Below are 12,500 nucleotides of genomic sequence, written 5' to 3'. Positions count from 1 at the left end.
AAGGTGGAAGCACTTTCAGTCGGTGCTTTTTGAAAGGAAGCCAAGTTATGTGGGAGATATATTTATTTGTGACTGTGCCTGGACGCTTTGTACGCTAGCCAGGCCCCCGCGCGCGAACCCCCGGGCCGATAAATAGCGCCCGACCTGTCTTGCTTTTTATTAGCCTATAGCCCTCGTAACATTCTCGCTCTCTACCTCCCCTCTCGTCCCTGCGTCTCTCTCCTTGTCTCTCTCCTCTCTTTCTCTCTTTCTGTCTGTCCGTCTGTTTGTGTATAGTCTAAATATTTCTCAGTTTACTCAACCCAATTAAGTGGGGATTTTGATGGATTTAGCGGGGTGCCAGCGTTAGCATAGTACCGCGAGAACGTCCCAGTGTTGTCGGTAACACCTGAGTTATACTTTGTTGTGCTATACTTTGTTTTGTGTTTACTTTGTTTATGCCGCGTTGTGAACTTGTGAAATCCGCTATTTTCAGAGACACCCACGTGCAACTTAAAAAGGCTTTTAATAGCCACCATGCTTGAAATTATGATTGCTGAATGGTATGGCACTGATAAAAGAAATTGACATAGGTGTCAAGTCCTTCTCCGTGTTCAGTTCATTGTCAGGCCGGCCTGGGGAAAGTTCCAACTAACATCCGTATCATAGGGGTTTATATACGTTTCACTCACGCAAACCTAGTTAACTTTACATTCCATAGGTTTTTGATTTTATAAAGCTATGTCACGCGAACATCCTGACTTTCCGTTGATACTAAACATGCTTTTCTTCCAACAAGGCATCAAGCACAGAGAGAGACATGAAGTTAAATAAATACATGATGGAGTTAGCAATAAAACATACCAACAATGCTTATCATCTGTGTGTGTGTGTTCCAGGTACGACTTCATCGAGATCCGCGACGGCACCTCGGAAACGGCGGGCGTCCTGGGTCGCCACTGCAGCAACATCGCCCCGGCGCCCATCATCTCCTCCGGCCCCTCCCTCCAGATCCGCTTCGTCTCGGACTACGCCCACCAAGGGGCGGGCTTCTCCCTGCGCTACGAGATCTTCAAGACGGGTGAGTGTGTGGGGTTGTCGGGATTTCTTACCAGCTCCAGTCCCCGTGCCTAGAGGTCTTGACGGGTCTATCGAAAACCCGAGACCCGAGCAGATCGGGGGTTCAACTTCTTGGACCCTTTGAAGAGCTCACAGACAGTGGTTCTCAAGCGTTTTCGTGTCAACCATTACTACCAGCGGACCGGTAGGCAGCGGTTCCGGTAGGAGACACAAAGGAGACTCTTTGTGTCTCCTACCGGAACCGCTGACGGTCATCAAATTATTGGCTTAGGAATGCGACAAAAACAAAAACAATATCCATGTATTCAAGTCTCCATGGGGTGACTAATCGATTGAAAAAAAGTGATTGTGGGGTTGAACTTGTGTGTGGGTGTCTTTATTGTGTGTGTGAATGCTGAATGGGTGAAGTGAAGTGAAGTGCTTTGGATAAATGTGATAAATAATCTATATACTGTAAATGCACCATTTACATGGAACCTGCAGGTGACTGAATGGTTTTGAGTTGCTATTGTACCTTTTGGAGAGGAGAATGGTTGTGGAGAAGGAGCATGGTTGTGTGTCCGTCAGAAGACAGATAAACATATTTTAGCTTTAGCTGCATGCTCAAAATGCTCACCTCTAATGCTCAGCTCACTCATAATAATAGAAGTATTATATTAATCTTTACTGGCCCTCTGAGTAGCCGGTATGCAGCCAGTTAAAGTTATTATCTGCCGTACTGCTCTATTTAACACATTGACCGCCAGAGGTTAATCTCATAATGTACTCACCAGTGCCAACGTTTTATTGTTGTTTTTTGTTTTTTTCACGTCGCCATAGATCTTGTTAAAATCCTTAAGATTGAGCCGTACACGGTCTGTTTACATCGGCGACATCTCCCTGCGTGTACCAGTCCAAACCACGTGTCAAACGGAGCCGCCATGTTTGAGTTCTGACCGTTTATGTTAACATGGGAAATGCGAGGATGAAAAACTATATGTTTACAGGGGCTTTTACAGGGCTTTTTGTGTACGACTTAGAATGGAGGCAGACGGGAAACAAAAAACGGGATCGCACTTCCGGTCGACATCGGGTGGTGTTACACTGAAAATGGTCCCCCTAGAAAATTGAAAAAAAAAAAGAAATCGAAAAAAAGGAAAAAGCACCACAGCCCGTAGGCTACGGGATCGGCGCTTAACCGTTGGATTTAACGGCCCGTAGAACTACGGGCCCGGCGGTCAATGTGTTAAAAAGGTACAAATCGTATCAACATATTTCAGCTTTTTATGCCCCACTCTAAATTAATGCCATACTTTGTCATACTTCAGTGTCACACAAAAGTAGCACAAATAGTCTATCTACAATCAGCGTGTCACGTTCTAAGCTTGTAGTTTTGCTATTTTTGCTTTTTTTGACTGAACGTTGTGAAGTGTGTCTGTTGCTTTTATAACTGTCGAACCAATGGAAAGTATTAACAATTTGTAATTTAGGCATTTAGACGCTCTTTATCCAGAGCGACTTACAGTAAGCAAGGTAAACACATACATGACAATGCAAAGAGACAGTGTAGTGCCTCAGTAATCTATGATCATAAACCTTGACATGAACATATTTGAGAACCACTGGACGAAAGAACAACTGCATTGGATCCATTGGAACACAAGCTCCCCCCCCCCCCATTTCCTTCAAAAATAACAGTTTCAGACATGCAGGGTTTCCAAACCGACAGCGAGGAAATACAGCCGACCTCATTGGCCGTTTGAACTGTCAAATACCGACTTCTAAACCGCAGTTCACCCAACAGGGTGACCCTGTGTCTCAGACATTCATTCTCTACTTAGTGTCACTGAACTTGAAACAGTTCAACTTCCATCTTTGTTTTCCTTCGTGTTTTTTCGGTGTGCAAATCTTCCTTCTTTTTTTTTTCTCCGGGCCCCCTTCGGCTAACGACCTGTGACTTGTGATCTCTCACCCTGCCTCGCGTTGGCGCGCACACGCGCTCAGACGACACGCTCGGAGCGATTAACATCAACAGAGGGGCCGGGCCGCCGTGCGCGTAAACACAAGTTTTACTGGAACCGGAAAATGTTGAAGACGCCAACATTACACTGTCTCTCTGCATTCTATTATGTGTTTACCTTGCCTGTTATAAGTCGCTCTGGATAAGAGCGTCTGCTAAATGCCTAAATTGTTGTAATTCAACATCAAAAACATGATGATGGTGATGATGATGATGGTGATGATGATGTAGGAGGGGGCTCTCGGGCGGTTGGGGAAGATTGCGTGGGAGGGGCTTTTAAAGGTCAAAGGTGTTATTGGGGGGGTGGAGAGGGAGGAGTAGGAGGAGGAGGAGGGGGAGATTGATGGGGCCTGGCGGAATGGAATGTCCCCGGAGGTCGTCTGAGAGCCGAGGGGCGTGCACGATGCCGCGCACGCTGCAGGTGTATACGCACGCACGCACACACACACGCGCGTGCACACACGCACGCACACACACGCACGCACACACACAGTCGCACACACACGGTTAGCCCCAACATAGCTGAAATACCATATGCTTGCGAAAATGTATTTCCCAAAAAATAGCTAAAGTAGCAGATCGATAAGCTCAAAGCGCGTCTCTTCGCACAACGTCTCTTCGCGCAACGTCTCTTCGCAAGTCTGAGACTTTTGATACACAAAAAGTTAGAATATGGAGATAAGAGGTTTCTGCCCGACAGCAACGATATGTTTTGGTACATATACTGTGATGTGTAACTGGTAGGCAGGTTTCTGAACTGTCCACAGCCCTCCTCTGAGAGACAGACTGAGTAGAGAGAAATTTTACCATGAGGAACAATTATATGAAGATAGGTTGAAAATGGGTGACGTGGCCCTTTAACCAGAAGAAAACGCGCCTCTCATTAAAGATGGATGTGGCAGACACCTCATATGTGCCTAAAATGTCTCCTCTGGGTTTACATCCAAACTGTATGACCTAGATTTATTTTGGCGTGGATTATGTAGCCTGTTGCCATGGTTTTGATTAGATCCTGCTATGTATCCAGGGGTGTATAGGAGACTCTTTTTTTGTCAGCGTGTGTGTGTGTGTGTGTGTGTGTGTGTGTGTGTGTGTGTGTGTGTGTGGGGGGGGGGGAGTATGTGTGGGTGGTTCCAGTGTGCATGTTTTGAGTCGTTTTGTACATGGAGGTGGATTGATAGAAATACATGTAAGGGTTTGTCTCCACACAAAATGTTTTGATCTTGGGTTTTGTGTGTGTGTGGGGGTCTCTCTCTCTCTCTCTCTCTCTCTCTCTCTCTCTCTCTCTCTCTCTCTCTCTCTCTCTCTCTCTCTCTCTCTCTCTCTCTCTCTCTCTCTCTCTCTCTCACAAATCTTGAAAATCAAGCTGGTTGATTAAGGATGCATTCACTGGGAACACAGTTTGAATTGTCTTAGGGTGTCTTAGGGTTGAGGAACTGTGTGTGTGTGTGTGTGTGTGTGTGTGTGTGTGTGTGTGTGTGTGTGTGTGTGTGTGCGTGTGCGTGTGCGTGTGTGAGAGAGAGAGAGAGAGAGAGGGGGGGGGGGGTAGATATAGTCAGACAGATGGATAGAAAGAATGTGGAGAGGTAGAGTCATGAAGGGAAAGGGCGCATCAGAGATTGAGAATATACCAGCGTTAATGCAGTCACTTCACATATTCTACCACACTCTGAAAACTTGCCACTACAGACTGTATCACTTTGTGTAACTCTCCCCCTAGCACAGTGCTTCTCCAACGTTTTTATATGAAGGACCCCAATGCCACGGCCCCCCAGAGAGTGTACAAATGGAACCAAATGAACGCGTATGGGTCCATTTAGTTCCATTCGTACACTCTCGGAGTTGCATATCTTTAAGGGTCTGTTTGGTTTCTATTACTAGCTATCAAATGTTTAGCTGGGGCTCCCTGGAAAGGACCCATGGGGCCCCCTGGACCCCACTTTGAGAAGCATTGCCCTGGCACCCCTCTCTCCTTGCATCACATACTGTACATCACCCCCTAGCACTCCTCATTCCTTGCATCACTTCTCGTTCTATGCTTTTCTAGACGCTAGTGATGCCATCCAGATGTAGGCTATGTTGGTTACTTGCTCACAAATGCTAAGAATGCTATTTAGATAGCATGTTGTTTGGACAGATGCTATAGGTCTGACGTTTACCTGGTATTGTACAATTGACAATTTAGGCATTTAGCAGGCTATCCAGAGTGACTTAAATAAGCAAGGTGAACACATACAAGGCAGAGAGACAGTGCATAGCCTCAAGAAACCAGGATCAGAAATAAACAAAGAACCTAGCATCAGTACTATCATACTATCAAAATAATAATCTGTACTGTACATTGAAACTATAGGATACCAAGCAAACAATGAACCTAGTATCTGTTAAATAGCATGCTAGCATACATCAAAATTACATTCTTAACATTGTGGTCAAGAAAGTAACAAAAAACATGCGAACAAATGACCACTGTACAGTATGTCTGCATGGTCGGTCGTTTAGATCAGTCGCTAGAATCAATGGCGGCAGAAGGTGGCAGGAAGGGGTACAGGGAGAGGTAAGTGCTAAGGGCTGAGGTGGAATCTGGAGAGGCGAGTCTTCAGATTGCTGCGGAAAATTGGGAGTGAGTCTGCAGCTGTAACTGCTTATTCTAGTACAGTGGTTTTCAACCCTTTTCCTATCAAGGTCCATTATTTATTCGGCATTTGAGCCACGGACCACCGTTTGATGAGATTTAGACTCTCAGACCCAAAACTTAGAATATTTTGTTGTCGTTGGATTTTGTCCACAATTCCATGCTGTATTGTTGGTACTATTAGGAGAGATTACAGGCAAATGTTCATCAAAATAACAATTATTTAATTAAGTAATGCAGATGTGTAACGATAATTTAACTCTTGAGAGCGTAACATGAAACCAAATGGACCCTTACGGGTCCATTTGGTTTCATTTTACGCTCTCAAGTGTTAAAGATCTAATAAGGGTCCATTTGGCTACCAACTCTCCATCATTTAGCTGGGGACCACCTGGAACCCCCTCAAGGACCACTGGTGGTCCCCGGACCACTGGTTGAGAACCACTGTTCTAGTAACGTTGTGGCACTTCTCTAACTATTTACGGTGACCATTTACCCTGACGTTTGTTTGACGAGGGTTCACGCTCTGGATAAGCTCCGCCAGAGCGCCTTTGCTAAATGCCTTAGAGACGGTAATTGTAAATGGTTCCGGAGCGCATGTGTTAATTATGGCGTTTCCCTTCTAATCATGAGCTGTTTGTGTTAGCGTGGCAGGGCCGGGGCTAAAGGCTTTCCCACCCGACACACCAAAACAACAGACAGCCCATGCAGCGCTCAGGACGTCTGGAGCTGTCGCGTTTATTTGTTTGCTTGTTTACGTGTGTGTGTGTGTGTGTGTGTGTGTGCGTGTGGAGTGGAATGCGAGCTCCACATGTGTGCGTCACGTGGGAATGTACGCAGCACACGCGCGTGTTTGTGTGTGTTTGTGTTACTATACTTGTGAGGGCCAAATGTCCCCACTAGTATAGTAGAATTTGTTGTATATATATATTTTTTAATAATATGTTTCTATTTTATTTTAGAGACAGTACAGTGTATAACAGACGATACCAAAAAACATAACACCACCAAAACAGACAAAACATTACAATAATAATAATACTAATACAAAATTACACCAAAAGCCAAAAGCTTACTAACACTTTCTAGGGTCTTGTGCTCACATCAGTCCATCTGAGAATATGTAAGGAATCCGTATTTTATCATAAATGTCCAACTTTCCCTCATGAATAGATATTGTGAGGACTCATTTCCTGGTCCCCACAGAGAAAATATTGTTTATGGTTAACACAGATTTTTAGAGTTAGACTTTTGACTGAAAATATTCAGGAAGGGGCTAGGATTAGGAATTTAGAGGTTAGGGTTAGATTAATGCCTGATTGATACTCACGTATAGGTGCGTCGAAAATAGCGAATCTACAAGCTCGCAACGCGTTGCGGGCGCGACACGTTGTGAGCTTCTAGATCCACTATTTTCGGCCTTAGGTTTAGGGTTAAAAATTACATTTGTAAAATTTATGCCCTCACAAGTATAGTAATACAAACGTGTGTGTGTGTGTGTGTGTGTGTGTGTGTGTGTGTGTGTGTGTGTTTTTAAGGGGTGCGTCCTCATTCTGATAGACATCTTAGGTCAACACACAGCGGGGAGTGTAGCTTCCTCTGTTCTTAAACACACAGTACGCACTCCGGGCAACTTCATGAGTGCAAATCTATGTTTGTGTGTGAATCTGTTTGAAGACAGAGTGTGTGTGTGTTGTGTGTGGAGAAATGACTGTATCAGGGTCTTGTCTGTAGCATGATGTAGCAAAATCACACAAGAGACTGAGATCTTATACTTTATTATCTTTATGTCCGTGATTCAGCTGTGGCCTTGTGCCTATGACCCAGTGGTGTAAAAAAGTACTGACATTCTTTTCTTAAGTAAAAGTATCAATACCACAATTTAGAAATACTCCATTGCAAGTAAAAGTCCGGAATTCAATATTTACTTGAGTAAAAGCACAAAAGTATTGGCATCAAAATATACTTAAAGTACCAAAGTGAAAGTACTCATTGTGCAGAATGCCCCATTTCACGAGTTTTCAAATGTATACAAATCTTTTGAAAATAGCCGATCTACAAGCTCACAATGCGTCGCATCGCGACACATTGTGAGCTTGTAGATCGGCTATTTTCAAATGCTCAAATGTACTGTATATAGGCTGAAGTGGTTAATGTATGTCTTGTAATACTAATCAAAATCCTACTAAAGTACAGTAACTACTGCAGTAAAGTTTTCAAATAATTGTAGTGGAGTAAAAGTATAATATTTGCCTCTGAGATGTAGTGGAGTAGAAGTAAAAGTACCGAAAAATGGAAATACTCCAGTAAAGTAAAAGTACCTAAACATTTTACCTTAAGTACACAACTTGAGTAAATGTACTTGGTTACTTTACGCCACTGCTATGACCCAATCATAAACATGCTGATATACAGTATAACAGCATAATGCTTTTTTTTTGTTGTCTGGTTGAAACTTTGTACAGTATGTCCAGAATAGGGTTTGCGATCCAGAACCGGAGGAACCGGATCCAACATTGAGAAACCAGATTTGGTTCCATCACATTTTACAACCGTTTCGGGAACCGGTTTAATCCCACTGTCAGAGCTGGACTTCACGTCTGCTATATAATTACAATACCGGCGGTTCTTAAACGTTTTAAATTCAAAGGACCACCATAACTCTGAGAGTTACAGACCTGTAATGGTCCATTTGGAAACACCTCAAGTAACCCAGACTGTCCCTGGACCTCACTCTGAGAACCACTACAATAATATGTACTGTATGCAATACTGTATGTATGATTGAATTTGTGTTCTATCAAAAATGTAAATGAAGGCCAAAATTATATCGATTTTTTTATTAAATGTATGAATCGGTAAAGGAAACTGTTAAGTAATCGTGCCGTTAAGAGGGAATCGTTAAGAATATAATATAACGCTTAACAATATCACTTACACCACATTTTAAGACATATAACTGATGAATGCCTCTTGGCCAATCCAATGTCTTGTCTTGGTTATGACTCGTTGCATAAATAATACTATCCGGCCTTACTTTGTTTTTGTTTAGTTCATCCAACCTTGTTACATAAGACATGACATGACTGCAACCACTGGAGGGGCTTTTTAGCATTTAGCCTACAGTTGTTTTTGTATACAGTACTGTACTGTGTGTGTGTGCGTGTGTGTGTGCTTGTGTGTGCCTGTGCGTGTGCATGTGTGTGTGTGTGTGTGTGTGTGTGTGTTGTGTGTGTGTGTGTGTGTGTGTGTGTGTGTGTGTGTGTGTGTGTGTGTGTGTGTGTGTGTGTGTGTGTGTGTGTGTGTGTGTGTGTGTGTGAGAGAGGGGGTACAGTGCGTCAGGCTAATTATCTCCCAGTGATGTGAAGTGCTGACCCCCATGATTCGGGGGTTCAAAGTGACCCCGTCCCGCTCCCGTCCTCGGGGGAGTTGGGGGGGGGAGGGGGCGAGAGACCCAAAAAAAACATCCTGCCAGACCTCCCTCCCCTCCAACCACCTCACGCACACTCTCACACACACTCACAGCCTTACACACACACACACACACACACAATCACGCCCTAATCCGACCGTACAGTGAAAGTGCACCCCCCCCCCCCCCCCTTCCCTTTTATTGTTGTGGCCTACTTTACTCATGCGTGTTTAACCCTTTATGCAGTCGAGAGAATCCCCCCCGCCAACACACACACACACACCCCGCCCACCCACTCATACACACTCTTAACCCATTAAGACCTGGAACGCATTTGTGTCATTTTTGGATTTGAGCTAAAAAGCATTATTTTACACTTTGGCTATTCAAAAATAGCAGATCTACAAGCTCGTAGTGCGGCACCGAGTGCCGCGCTACGAGCTTGTAGATCTGCTGTGCAAAACTTTGACTATATGTATTTTTAAAGCGAACATTTGTAACTCAAATCTTTGCTTCTGGGGGTCGCTGAAACAACATATTTTGAGATGGGGGACCGCGGCCAAATACTTTTTTCCGCAAAAATGTACAACATTTGAGAACCACTGATATACTGATATATTTTTTCAAAAAGCTGTTAGGATTTAGAAGACATTTGTAGAATCGGCCTCAGGTCTTAAAGGGTTAAGTCACGTGTTGTCGGCACTGTTACCACGGCGACACGGGCAGACTTTCCCCCCGTTATTGCCCTACTGAGGCAAGACGACGAGGGGGCGTCGTCGGTAGCCAATCCCGTGTCCCCGTGGAGTGTAGGGTTAAAACCCGCCCCCCCACCCACCCCCCCACCAATGGCCCCCTTTCCCAGATGCCGTGACCGCATGGGGACCCGCCGGCGTGCCGTCTTGGACGGTCGCGGAGGGAGTCGTCTGGCAACAACTGGCGGACCCTCAAGCGGACCCCCGACCACGTGCCAGTCAACACCGACCCCCCGCCTCGGCTCGCCGGTCGGATTCAATCACGGTCATCGGGAGGTGGTCCCCCCCCCCCCCGCTCCCGGCCCTAGACTGGTGTTTCTTAATCTTTTTTTGTAATTTCAAGGACCCTCAGTTTGATTTACATTTGGCCATGGACGCAATTTGATGCAATGTTTATATCTAGTCTCCAATCTACACTGTAAAATCCTGTGTTATAACTCTGAGAGTGTGCAAATGGAACCAAATGGACCCTTACAGGTCCATTTGGTTCCATGTGCACACTCTCAGAGTTACAGACCCTTACAGGCATTTGGGGACTACAGATGAAAATGTCGCATCTTTTGCACAATCTTGTGTATTTACAGTATTTTCCATTAAAGGAGTAGTTCACTCCAACAAAATAATTATTTTATATCAATTACACACCCCATGAAGCCTTGAGTCTCCGGTAGGAGACCCAAAGAGGTAGGAGACCCAAAGAGGTAGGAGACCCAAAGAGCTACTGACCGATGACCCGGTCATCAAATTATTGGCTCAGAAATGTGACAAAAAAAATTCAAGGCTTCATGGGGTGTGTAATTGATAGAAAATAAGTAATTTTTTGGGTGAAGTACTCCTTTAATACGTGCTGTCCCTCCCAAATTAATGAAACTGGGACCCCCCTGTGGTCTCCGGAACCGACTTTTGACAAACAGTGCCCCCCCCCCCAAGACCTCCATGTGGTAGTGATGTCTGCTACCACGAATGACCCCCATCTCAGTTCACGAAATGTCCATGAAGGGAATGGGGGGAGGACGGGGGGGTAGTTTGACCATGTGCTCTGAGGCGAGGAATGCAAAACATTTCGATCACAATCAGCTGGGATCTGGGTTCAGTCGTAAGCGCCTGGATGTTTTGCCATTTCTTGGCTCGTCCTAAAAAGAAAACAAATAAATAAATAATAATAATGATAGTATAATTTTGCTTTGTTTTCCCTCCAAACCATTTATTTATTTATCTTTTAATTATTTTATTGCGGCGCGATGATGCAGAAGTCTGATTCAGGTGCGGCAGACACCTAGCATACGCGGGAGAAGAAAAAAAAGACAGGAAGAAAAAAGACCCTTGGAAGACGAGCGGTGCGCCTGAGGTGAAATTAAAAAACGAGACCCCCATAAATAACCCAGAGAGTGATCTCCCTCGCTCCATTGCACTGCACTGCACTGGAGGTGTGTGTGTGTGTGTGTGTGTTTGAGGGGGGGGGGGTTTAACCACTCACAACCTGGAGTCCATATTTTTTGGGCTGTGTGTCATTGTAGGTCAGTGGGTTGTCAACGTTTTCTGGATTAGTGCCCGCTTGAAATGTCTCAAAAGCGTTCGCGGCACACCCATCTGACCCCTTAACAGAGGTCAGATGGGTGGGTCCCGCGTGCATTCTCAGAGCATGTTTTATTTTAATGGTCAATCAATCGATCGTGTAGTGGCTTGGATCAATGGAAATCATGGTTTTGAAGGGAAAAATGCCATGCTTTTGTAAAAAAAAAAATATATATATATATTAATGTTATATTAGCGTTAAAATCTTGCCAATTATTTGGGGGGCCACTTTCAATACGCTTGTGGCCCACCATGGTCCTCTGCCCACAGGTTGAAAACCACTGTTGTAGGTGATTATTTGTATTTTAATAGTTAGGGTCTTTTTTTAGCCTTTATTTGATAGTTGTAGTGGAGTGACAGTTAAGAGAGAGAGAGAGAGAGAGAGAGAGAGAGAGAGAGAGAGAGAGAGAGAGAGAGAGAGAGAGAGAGAGAGAGAGAGAGTCACATCACACGAATCGAGGAGCAGAAGAGTTTATTTTTTTTGTGCGAGCTTACAAAGAGGAGTTAGACTAGAGAAAGCAAGAATAGAGAAGAAAGGGATAAAAAGAGCAAGTCTAATAATAGGAAGGCACAGTCAAATCAAAATATACAATGTCCAAGTCTAAGGTGCGTGATTAAAACATTAACAATGGATTTACAGCAATACGGAAGACAGAAATGCTTCTTTTGCGCGGGTGGGAAACATTGAGCCCTTGTGGAAACGTATTAGATTCAGGCGTGTCAGTGTGCAAGCTTAGACAGTAGTAAACAGTATTGTCGATGCGCATTGACACACCTAAATCTACCACACCCGTTATTCATTTGATTAGCTGCAGCTGTGTTTCTTACAATAGTGATTCTCAAACTTTTTCATGTCAATTACCCCCAAATTGACACTTATTAATCCGCAGACCCCCATTGGAAAAAATATGCCCATAAGAGAAGATTTTTTACAGCTCTAGCAGTAATTTTCGATTTTTAATTTCAAGGACCCCCAGTTTTACATGCATTAGGCTACGGACCTCATTTAATGGCATTTCTATCTCTGGGACCCCAATTTATATTGTAAAATCAATGTTAATTTAACTC

At 44.2% G+C, this 12,500-nt stretch overlaps 1 pseudogene across 1 annotated transcript in view; it reads left to right on the top strand.

Annotated features, from left to right (window-relative positions):
* Nucleotides 1-12,500, top strand: part of LOC308080614 (neuropilin-2-like) — a 112,024-nt pseudogene that overhangs the window by 39,614 nt on the left and 59,910 nt on the right. The window contains exon 3 of the transcript XR_013935054.1: nt 879-1,060. The product of XR_013935054.1 is annotated as a neuropilin-2-like (transcript). The remainder of the gene's footprint in view (nt 1-878; nt 1,061-12,500) is intronic.

This window comes from Gymnoscopelus braueri, assembly GCF_963280865.1.
Source record: "Gymnoscopelus braueri genome assembly, chromosome: 24".
In the NCBI taxonomy this organism is placed as follows: domain Eukaryota; kingdom Metazoa; phylum Chordata; class Actinopteri; order Myctophiformes; family Myctophidae; genus Gymnoscopelus; species Gymnoscopelus braueri.
The sequence above is the reverse complement of the archived record's forward strand: the minus strand, read 5'-3'. Positions and strand labels throughout refer to the sequence as shown.